General features: G+C 37.3%; 1 non-coding gene across 1 annotated transcript; it reads left to right on the top strand.

Moving 5' to 3' along the window:
- Positions 1-8388: 8388 nt before the first annotated feature.
- LOC120233477 lies at positions 8389-8492 on the top strand. The gene has a single exon (XR_005528838.1). It is a non-coding gene; the product is annotated as a U6 spliceosomal RNA (small nuclear RNA).
- Positions 8493-10751: the final 2259 nt, after the last annotated feature.

Here is a 10751-nt window from a genome sequence, read left to right as displayed (position 1 = left end):
CACTGGCACTTTATTTTCTCTCTCCTCAGAAACTAATTGCCTTCTACCTCCTATTAAAATCTTAAATGACCATGAGAGTTAACATCTTATCCTTCTCTATTTGGAAAGAGAATTCTCACTGCTAGCAAATAAAATCAGAATGAGTTACATGTGATTATCAGTACTTCCTCTTTTTCAACCTGTTTTGAAAAGCTGAAAAACAGCCTAGGCTAGTATGGGGTGTTACAATTTAGCATGACATCTTGGTGTGTTCTGTTTTTTCCTGAGTTTCATAATACAGAAATTTTCTGAAGAGAGCATACAGATGGAAAATAAGTTGGTCTTTAATGGAAAGCCAAGGTTCGCTTTGATTTTTGATTATAGGTATTATCATTTTTTAAAAGTACAGTACTTTTTAAATGTTTATTTGTTTTTAAGAGAGAGAGAGCACACACATGCAAGCAGAGGAGGGGCAGAGAGAGAGAGAGAGAGAGAATCCAAGGAGGCTCTAGGCTCTGAGCTGTCAGCGCAGAATTTGACGTGGAGCAGAACTCACAAACTATGAGATTTCAGATCATGACCTAGCCAGAATTGAAAGTTTAACCGACTAAGTCACCCAGCCACCCAGCCACCAAGGCACCCAGGCATTGAAAGTACACTACTTTCAATGAATTTTTAAATGAGTATAACTGTTACAATTTTAACAGATATTAATGACATTTGGGATGGGTGTTTGTATGTATGTAAGTGACAGAAATATATGATTTTGCTGAGTGAAGTCTACAGTTCATGAAATCACTATTCTCAATACCGAGAGCAATTAGAAAATGTTTTTGTTATTTGGCTGTCATAAATCCATATTACAAGTTATTTGAACATAAAGGATGTTGATTCTTAGATAAAGTTATCATGTTCTGGCTCTTCACTTACTTTGAATTCAACTGTAGTACAAAAATTATTCGATCTTTGAAAATAATTTAACTTTTATAAGCATGCATGCATGGATAACTCCAAAATGAATAATGAACTTAAAAAGCTGAAACCTCTTCTGACAGCAGCTTGACTTAATTCTGGAAGAAATTAAGGAAGAGAAGTATCAGAAGTATGTTTCCTCTTTTAGGTATGGTACCAACTCAAGACAAATATTCTTGACTTAGACCATCTGAGAAAAGATCTGCAAATCTTTCCATGTGATTTGCATATAACTCACATGCCTACACAAAATATCACAGCCAGCTGCCTCTGCAGGTTTCCTACTCAGAGGAAAGAAAGCAGACCATTGTCAGAGTGAGGGAGGTGAGGAATGAAGAGCAGCAGCTAGGCATGGACTCCATGGGTTGCCTAAGCCCACACTGAGACAAGGGCCTACCAGCTTGGTTCCCAAACCCCATCCCATTCACCTACCTGACCTGATGGCAGGGACTACTGGACCCTATGTTCCAGGAGGGCTGGAACATAGAGCCAGTGTGAGTAACCAGGTGGTATTTTGTTTTGTGTTTTTCTTTAAGATGTGTATGGATTTAAAGTCTGTGTTTCTGTTTTAAATGCTAGGAGTTTTCATTTTTTGCTTCAAAATAAAAACAAAATTTCTTTTTTAGGAAAATAACACTTGTTTAAAAAACATAGAAAAGCACAGAAAAATTAGAAAACATAGATAAACAGGCGCCTGGATAGCTCAGTCAGTTAAGCATCTGACTCTTGATTTGTGCTCAGGTCATGATCTCATCGTTTGTGAGATGGAGCCCCACATCTGGCTCTGTGCTGACAGCATGGAGCCTGCTTGGGATTCTTTCTCCCTCTCTTTCTGACCCTCTCTGGCTTGCTCTCTCTCTCTCTCAAAATAAATAAATAAACATTTAAAAATTTTAAAAACAGAGAAAACATAGATAAACAAAAAATTGTATACATGTATAAAATATCAGTTTATAAGCCTATGTCTAGAATATTTCCACTTACATTTTGATTTGATTTGATATATATTGTGTGTACATATAATTATTTTTTAAAAATTCAAAATGGGAATATTCTAGACATAGAGATTTGTAAACTGATAATTTTTTACAGAATATAAAAGGAACATTGTTTGATATCACTATATCGACATTTATAGCATTCATGGGCACATGATATTTTATTAGAAGTAGCATTATTAATTTACCTTCAATTGCTGGACACATATGTCATAAAAGTGTTTCACCATTAGTCACAATACTATGCTAAAATATACTTGTACATGCATCTATTTATATGAAGTGTTTATTTCCTCAGGATAAAATTCTAGAATTGTTAACTATACTCTTTTTAAGGTTTTTGATTCATATAGATAAATTTCCCTACAGTAAGATTATTATCAGCCTACATTCCAACCAGCTGAATGTCACCGTGTTCATTTCTGTACACTCTCAACAAAATAGAATATTAAAATTCTTAAAAACTGTTTTCAAAAGAAACTAAAATGAAGACTTATGGAGAAGAGACATGTAACTATAAATGAAGGAAATAAGGACAAGGCAGGAGAAATAATGTTTTTTTTCCCCAGACACCTCTAACTCTAATCAGATTCCTTGGTTTTTCTTCCCCCTATTTATTTATTTAGGTTATGTGAGGGACATTGTAGTAGACACTCACCAAACTGATTTCTTTTCTTCCTATGCACACAAGCCAGACTACATTTCCCAGGTTCCCTTGAGGCTAAGCGTGATCATGACTTCCGTCTAGCAGAATGTGGGTGGGAATGATCATGTATTGTGAAGCCTGGCCCCTGATCCTCAACTCGCTTCTTTTTTTGTCTGCTTGATACAGAGGCCCCTGAAACCTTGAAAGATGGCAACATCTCAGGAAAAAGGAGTCCACATCCTTAAATAACTTCATGGAAGGCCATGTGTTAAATCCCCATACTAAATTGTTACTTGTGTAGTTAATATGTTCTCTTAAACCACTGAGATTATAGAAAAACTATAAAATCAGTTAAACAAAAGAAAAAAATTACACAGAATTTTGAAGACCAGAGGTTAACTAATTGTTACAGAAATTAGTCTACTCTGACAAATCCAGGCATGATGCTGCTGTTAGTCAACCCGTAATGGAATTAGTGTTAAAAAATGAGGGCTTAGAGGTGCCTGGGTGGCTCAGTTGGTTAAGTTTAGGACTTTGGCTCAGGTCATGATCTTGTGGTCTGAGAGTTCTAGCCCTGCGTTGGGCTCTGTGCTGACAGCTCAGAGCCTGGAGCCTGCTTCATATTCTGTGTTTCCTTCTCTCTCTGCATCTCCCCCACTCATATTCGGTCTCCCTCTCTCTTTCTCATTTTTTAAATGAGGGCTTGGTATTATTTTCTCTTTCACAACATTGTCCCCTTTTTTGAATACCTGTTGTGGAAAATAATAAGCTATTATGTACACAGCAATTGTATATAGAAAACTGTGTTTATGTGTAAGATGTACTTTTCTCTACATACAACTTACACTCATATATTCATGCCAAAGGAGTAGAAAATTGACATAAGTAAATAACTTAATATCACTTGATTTTAGATAATGTCAGCCTGTGGTCAGAAATTTACACTTAGGTTTGAGGGAGACAGTTTTAACTAATCATTCCATATGCTCCCCAAATTCCTAGCTCCTTTGAAGTTGGGAAGACCAGGTGGCCAATGAAATGTGAGCAGAAGCCCCAGACATTCCTTCTGGGTGGAAGTAGTGAAAAACCTACCTGAGATCCTCTTGTCTGTTTCTCTGCTGCAGTGACCAAGGAGCTGGTGCAGCCACAAGGTGGCAGAGCCTCTGCCATCGTTACCCTGAAGTAAGACTGTCTCCCAGTCTGTAATGCATATGTGACATAAGCAAGAATTAAACCTTTATTATGTCAGATGCTGGGATTTCAGAGGCACCTGGGTGGCTCAGTCAGTTAAGCATCCTACTGTTGATTTCAGCACATGTCATGATCTTGCAGTCGTGGGATCCAGCCCTGCATCGGGCTCTGTGTTAACAGCACAGAGACTGCTTGGGATTCTCTCTCTGCCCCTCCGCTGCTCATGCTTGCTCTCTCTCTCTCTCTCATAAATAAATAAATAAACTTAAATACTAAGTTCATACAGTTCTCTGTATCTTGCACCCTCCATAGCAGCAGCTCAAGGCCACCTTTAGTCATCCTGAGACTGGTCATATGGGATTTGACTTCCTAGCTGTGAAAGAAAAGGTGAGGTAAAGAATAGGACTTTAGGATAGAGGAAAGTTAAGAGATCCCTTCTTGTGAGTGCAAAAGTGATCTTACTAACACAAACAAGAGGTAGATGGAGTTGTTTTGGATTTTTCTAACCCCCAGTCCCTTATGAAATAAACCTAAATTACACTTACGTTGTGTGAGAACCGATAATGGTGTAGAGACCTAAAGATAGTAATGACAAAGAATGAGTGGGATTTCTCACCCCACTAGGCAAGTACATTGTATCACCTGTTTTCCACCAGTTAATAATGAAAAGTGATATGTGGCAAGGAGTGGAGAAATTAGTTTACAAAGAAAGATGTAAAATGAATTTTCCTTAAATCAATGAGTGATATTCTCTATTGTATCTGAATTTTTTATAATGAACTTGCATTATTTTTATAATTAGAAAGATGTATTTCTATTTTGAAAAAAAATTACTGTTAGCAAATGAAGAATTAGTAATTGTTTCTTCCACTGACCTGTATGCAAGAGCACCTAACACAAACAATGCTTAGCAGCTTCTTTAACTGTTTCATTCAAAGGCTGAGTTCCCTGATGGCAGATGCAGGATTGGAATTTGAGAAGCAAGCACAGTGGAGGCTCAAATATGTGACTTGCCTATTGAATGACTCTACCTACACTGTGCAGATTTACCTGTCATCTCTTTCATTTCTGGGATTATTTGCTTTTGTTTCAAGGGATATTCCAAATAGCTTTGTGGGCTCTGGGCTGGCCCATAAGTTCACATTTAGCAGGGTCCAGTGATGCAATAATGGAATTGCCAAAAACAGCATGGCATCATTACTCTCCCAGAAAAAATGAGGCAATCAATTATAACACCAGTCCCCTATCTTTTTATACTTTTGTATTGCCCAATTACTAAATGTAGGTGAGTACATCAGAAATCATTGTTATAGCTATAGATAAAATTCTTGTTTTCTTATTACCCATTTTAGCTCCTTTTTCCTTTGCTAGTTATTTGTCTTAGTCTATATCTTAATCTATGAACAGCTGGAGGTCATTTTCTAGATAAGAAATTCAACCAATTTATTTCAATTTTCTCATTTTTAAAAAGTTTTGGCTACTAGGAGCATAAGATAAGATTTCATTTGTGATAAATTACCAAATTTCAAGTAAGTGGTAAATGAAAATTGCCTGGTATTGTGTAAGGAGGGGTAATTTAAACTCTTTGTGGGAAGCAATTGGTATTTTAAATAAGCCTTCTGTTGACTGTCTAAAACTATTTTAAAGGGCTCCATGCAGCACTGTGTCTTTAAATTTACTTTACTATTATAGTCATTTTACTAGCTACAGAACTACAGCCATCTATCTCTGGTTGTCTCTTTCTAACACCCACAGATGTGTCCACCCACACACTCACCCACGCAAACCTACACTCTGACTCACATTCAGAACAATTGTCAAAAAATCCCCACTCCCTGTCTAACTAAAATGTTCCTTTCAAACACATGCTACTTGTTTGATCTATTTCCATGTATCTGTGAGTCAGCTAAGTCTAGTCTGATCTACCCAGTAGATGAGAGCCTACATGTATGTTTTTTTTCATATGGATTTGGCAATTCTGATACATATCCAAGCATTTGAGATCATAAAAGCCTGGTGAGCAGTTTTTTACTCCCAAAAGCTTTGACATCAAATGTGTGGGGTTTTTCCTTACACCAACCAAGTTTCCAACTCTCCAGACACCAACGATGTGTCCTATAATTCAATTCTGACACTAATGATCAGAATTAGCAAAGACCCAACAGGTTGAGGGCTCATTCCCACAAGACTGCCCCTACGTCAGACACCAATCACAAATCCCAGGCCCACCATATTTCTGAGGGATAGGCTATAAATTAGATGTTCCCATAACCCCTTTCTCAGGTTCCATAATTTGTTACGATGGCTCACAAATGTCAGAAACAGTTTACTTGCTATTACTGGTTTATTACAAAGGATACAACTCAAGAACAGCCAAAAGGAAGAGATACATCAGGCAAGACATAAGGTGGGATGGGTGGGCAAAGAGCTTCCATGCCCTCTCTGGATGTATCACCCTCCCAATACCTTGATATGTTTACTCACCATGATGCTCTCTGAACCTCATCAGTTAGTGGTTCTTGTGGAGATTGCCCTACATAGGCATGATTGTGATTAAGTCAGTCTCCAGCTTCTCTCCCCTCCATGGAGGTCAGCAGGGTGGGGCTGAAAGTTCTAGCTCACTAACAAGGTTGGCTCCTCTGGCAAGCCCACAAGCTAAAGCCACCTAGGGGCCCACCAAGAGACATCTCATTAGCATATACAACTCAGGTATCATTGAAAGAGTCTTGTTATGAATAGCAAAAGATGCCCCTGGCATCCCTTTCAGGAAATTCTAAGGGTAGAAGCTCTATGTCAGGAACCACAAGGACCAAGTATACATTTATCACATTTGGGAACATTTACTATAAATGAATTCTTATCCAAATGCTGCCAATTATTTCTAGTTTAAAATATTATTCTAGAACTGGCAACAACTCCAGGGTTATCATTTCATTTAGCCTGAAGAATGAGAATAACTCCAATTTAATATTACAAGCATCTACCTGGACTATTGAGCACTTTCACAAGGGAAGAAATAAAGGATGCAACTTCTTTTATTAAATGACAGCAGAGCATCATTTCACTTACATATAAATCTTTTATCCAGTGTCATCTAGTATCTGAATCACAGCTGGGATCCAGATAGAAAGGATAAGACTGAAATCTCCAAATAAATGCACTAAAGATTTTTTTTTTTTTTTTTTTTGTAAATTGCTCATAGGAGTGACCCTTGGACATACACTCTATGCCAATTTAATTTAATTTTACATAGATTATTAACAAGTTTGTTTGTGTGACTTGCCAACCAGTCAGCCAATTAGGAGCATCAAATTAAAACAACAAATTTGAAACAGAGGCTGCTAAAGATAGGTGGAATTCTGTCAGTCTGAAATGACAGCTGACAATCTCATAGCAAAGCATACAGCAAGATATTTGTGAGAAATAAATTAAAAGTCTGTGGACATTCAGTGTAGGAATAAACCATTCTGTACATTTCAGGACTATCTGAGGGTATCATTGCTTTGTAGTATAGAGAAGAATGGAGTTTTATAATTCTGATAATGAATCTTCAAAAGAAAAAGTTTGGCTCTGTTTGAGAGGTCAGAAATATGTAAGCCATTTATTTATATAGAAATAGTTTCAGGGGTGCCTGGGTGGCTCAGTTGGTTGACTTGATTTCTGCTCAGGTCATGATCTCAGTCTTGAGATTAAGCCCCATATAGGGTTCCACACTAGCCTGCTTGGGATTCTCTCTCTCCCTCTGCCCCTCCTCTTCTTTCTCCTCTCTGTTTCTCTCTAAAAAAAAAGAAAGAAGAAAAGAAAAAGAAAGAAAAGAAGAAATACCTTTAAGTAAATTTTTATTATTATTTATTTTTTAAAGTTTATTTATTTACTTTTGAGAGAGAGAATGCACAAGTGGGGGAGGAGCATAGAGAGAGGGATACACAATCCAAAGCAGGCTCCAGGCTCTAAGCTGTCAGTGCAGAGCCTGATGTGGTGCTTGAACCCACAAACAGTGAGATCATGACCTAAGCCAAAGTCAGGTGCTTAACCAAATGAGCCACCCAGGTGCCCCTCAAGTAAATTTTTAAAAATAACAAAGTAATATGTATTCATTTTGTTTAAAAATTCATTCTTTATAAAAACATAAAGAGAGAAGTAAAAACTTTCGCTTAACTGCCCCTACTCCTTCAATCATGCTCTATAGAGGTCCTTCCATTTTCTACAGTTAATTTTTTTTTTTTACATTTTGATACTTAATGGGGGAAACTTCAGAAATCTAGGAAATTCATTTATCTAGAGAACCCATTTTCTCATGATCTTGGCTAAAGGAAGCAGGGCTATATCTATAACCACAGTACGCAAACACTAATCTGGTTAGGATGTTTTCCTACAGAAAAAGATAACACTAGCCCTAAATATGGAGATCAAAGATGATATTATCTTTCCTTGATTCTAGCCTCTATATTCACATTTCTTTATAGCCACTGTTCTAACTACTTCTCATTGGCTTTTTGGATACAAGACAAAATTCTTCAAGAGTACCACTGCTTATTTCAAAGATGAATTCAGTCATTGATGCCTGCATGGCTCAATGTCCTTTTTAAAATACGCCAACAAGCGCTCTCTTCAGCAGCACATACACTAAAATTGGAACAATATAGAGATTAGCATGGTGCCTGCACAATGATGACACACAAATTTGTGAAGTGTTCCATATTTTAAAATAAAATAAAATAGAATAAAATAAAATAAGGCAATAAATCTAAGAACCTTTGTAGGAGTCACAGTAAAAGAGTAGGCAGCTTGGTTTAGCAGGAGGACTAGCCTCTTGACCTGATCACTTCCTGTCTGGAACAGATGGAAAAAGCACCAAACTTCCACTGCTACCATCGTATCATCTTTGGAGGTACCCTCTAACAGGAGCTGAGTTCCCATAGGCGCCAAATCAGTGTCAGTCATGGGCTCTAGGGTCTCAAGCGAAGACCTTGAGATAAGTCTACGCAGGAACCTGATGTGCGCCAAAAATATCTGTCAGAATAAAAACAGCCATTTCTTATTTGCTTGTTTTTTAAAACAATAGGCCACATTATGGTACAGAATTTAAATATATGCTTATACCATTTGAGGTCAGAGTTTGCTCAGCAAGAAACAAATTTCCATTTGTAACCACTCTTTTCTTATGAACTCTATGTAGATTGCAATTGAGACATATCTATAGGAAACTTAAAACTCTCACAAGTAGCACATGAATTTTTGATGCATTCAAAATACAGATTGGTGAGGTTATCAAAATAGAATCATATTTCAAAATAAGAAATACTGTGAGTCAGGACAGCCATACCAATTATAGCAACCCTGTTTCTGAAAGCCTTAGAGCCTGGGTCAGCACAATGGTAACAAAGTAATGTTTTATCAGAATGATGTCATTAGGAAAAGGTGGCAATATTTTAACCCTTATTCCTAAGAGTTCCAAAATGCTTTTTTTAAAAATGTTTATAAATATTTGCTTTTGTGCCATTTCAGGGGAAGCTTTCCATACAAACACTGGCTTCCAATGAGTCATCCCCAGTCTGGTTCACACCCAGAAGCTTCCTGCTTGGCTATCAGTGAATATTGGGCTCAATAATTCCCTTATTTTTATAACTTGCTTGAACGAAGATCAGAAAGGTGGTGGAGGGAGAAAGACATACTGAGATAAATATAAGAACACTCTTGTTTCCTTAACAGAGTTTGACAAATATGCATCAATACCCTAACTACCATTTAAGCTGAGCTTAATGCTGGGATTGTGATGGATTTGTGTTTGACCTTTTAAAAAACATCCAGATGATGCTGTTACTTTTTTTAGTCATCATGTATATTTGCTAGCTAAGGACACCCCAGATTTTGAATTACAATATGCAATTTTACTTTTACTGTTATTGGATCTGAAAACCATCAACTAAAACAACAGTAGGAATAAATTACATTTCCCCAAATTGAAATTGAAGAGAATGAGGGTCCTTACTTAAGATTTTTAAATAAATATTTCTTCAGCTAGAATTACAAAACCTTTATGTAAACAAGGAACTGGAAGTGATGAAGCATATGAATTAGTAATAGTCTCTCTGTATTTTCATTCGTAAAGGGAAGAATTTGGGGTTGAAATGGCACAGTATGTATCTTGGGGGTAAAATGTCACTATGAAAAAACACTAAAATTTCTAGGCATAATAATGTGAATTACAGATCTTTAAGAAAAAATATAAGTGCCTTGCAAATTATGCAGTAGGTAAAATATATTATTTATTCCTTTTTATTGGATTAGAAGAAGGGTTGCAAATTCAGGGTACTTTTATCTTGAATTGCACTCTATGTACCTAGTCATACTTTGTTTGCATATTACATATTTTTAAAAATGTTTGTTTATTCTGAGAGAGAGAGAGCGCAACCATGAACGGAGGAGGAGCACAGAGAGAGAGAGAGAGAGAATCCCAAGCAAGCTCTGAGTTGCCACTTGCAGAGCCTGAAGTGGGTCTCAGTCTCTGAGTCACTGACCTGAGCCGAAATCAAGACTCAGACATCTAACTGACTGAGCCACCCAGGCAGCCCTGCATGTTACATATTAAATGCTTAGAAATAGTCTCTATTCTCTGTTACCTCCTAAAAATTCTCTCCCTGTTTTTCTTGATATGTGTATTTCTCTGTCTACATTTTATTCTTCCCAATTTTTATAAGGACTTGGATATAAAAACTCCATCACTTTTTCTTCACTTTAAGAAAAATTGGTCTGGGGGCGCCTGGGTGGCTCAGTTGGTTAAGCGTCCAACTTCGGCTCAGGTCATGATCTCATGGTTCGTGGGTTCAAGCCCCGCGTTGGGCTCTGTGCTGACAGCTAGCTCAGAGCCTGGAGCCCGCTTCTGATTCTGTGTCTCCCTCTCTCGCTGGCCCTCCCCTGCTCACTCTGTCTGTCTCTCTCAAAAAAATAAAACAAAACATAAA

The sequence above is a fragment of the Hyaena hyaena genome, unplaced genomic scaffold (genome assembly GCF_003009895.1).
Source record: "Hyaena hyaena isolate Hyena2069 unplaced genomic scaffold, ASM300989v1 scaffold_92, whole genome shotgun sequence".
In the NCBI taxonomy this organism is placed as follows: domain Eukaryota; kingdom Metazoa; phylum Chordata; class Mammalia; order Carnivora; family Hyaenidae; genus Hyaena; species Hyaena hyaena.
The sequence above is the reverse complement of the archived record's forward strand: the minus strand, read 5'-3'. Positions and strand labels throughout refer to the sequence as shown.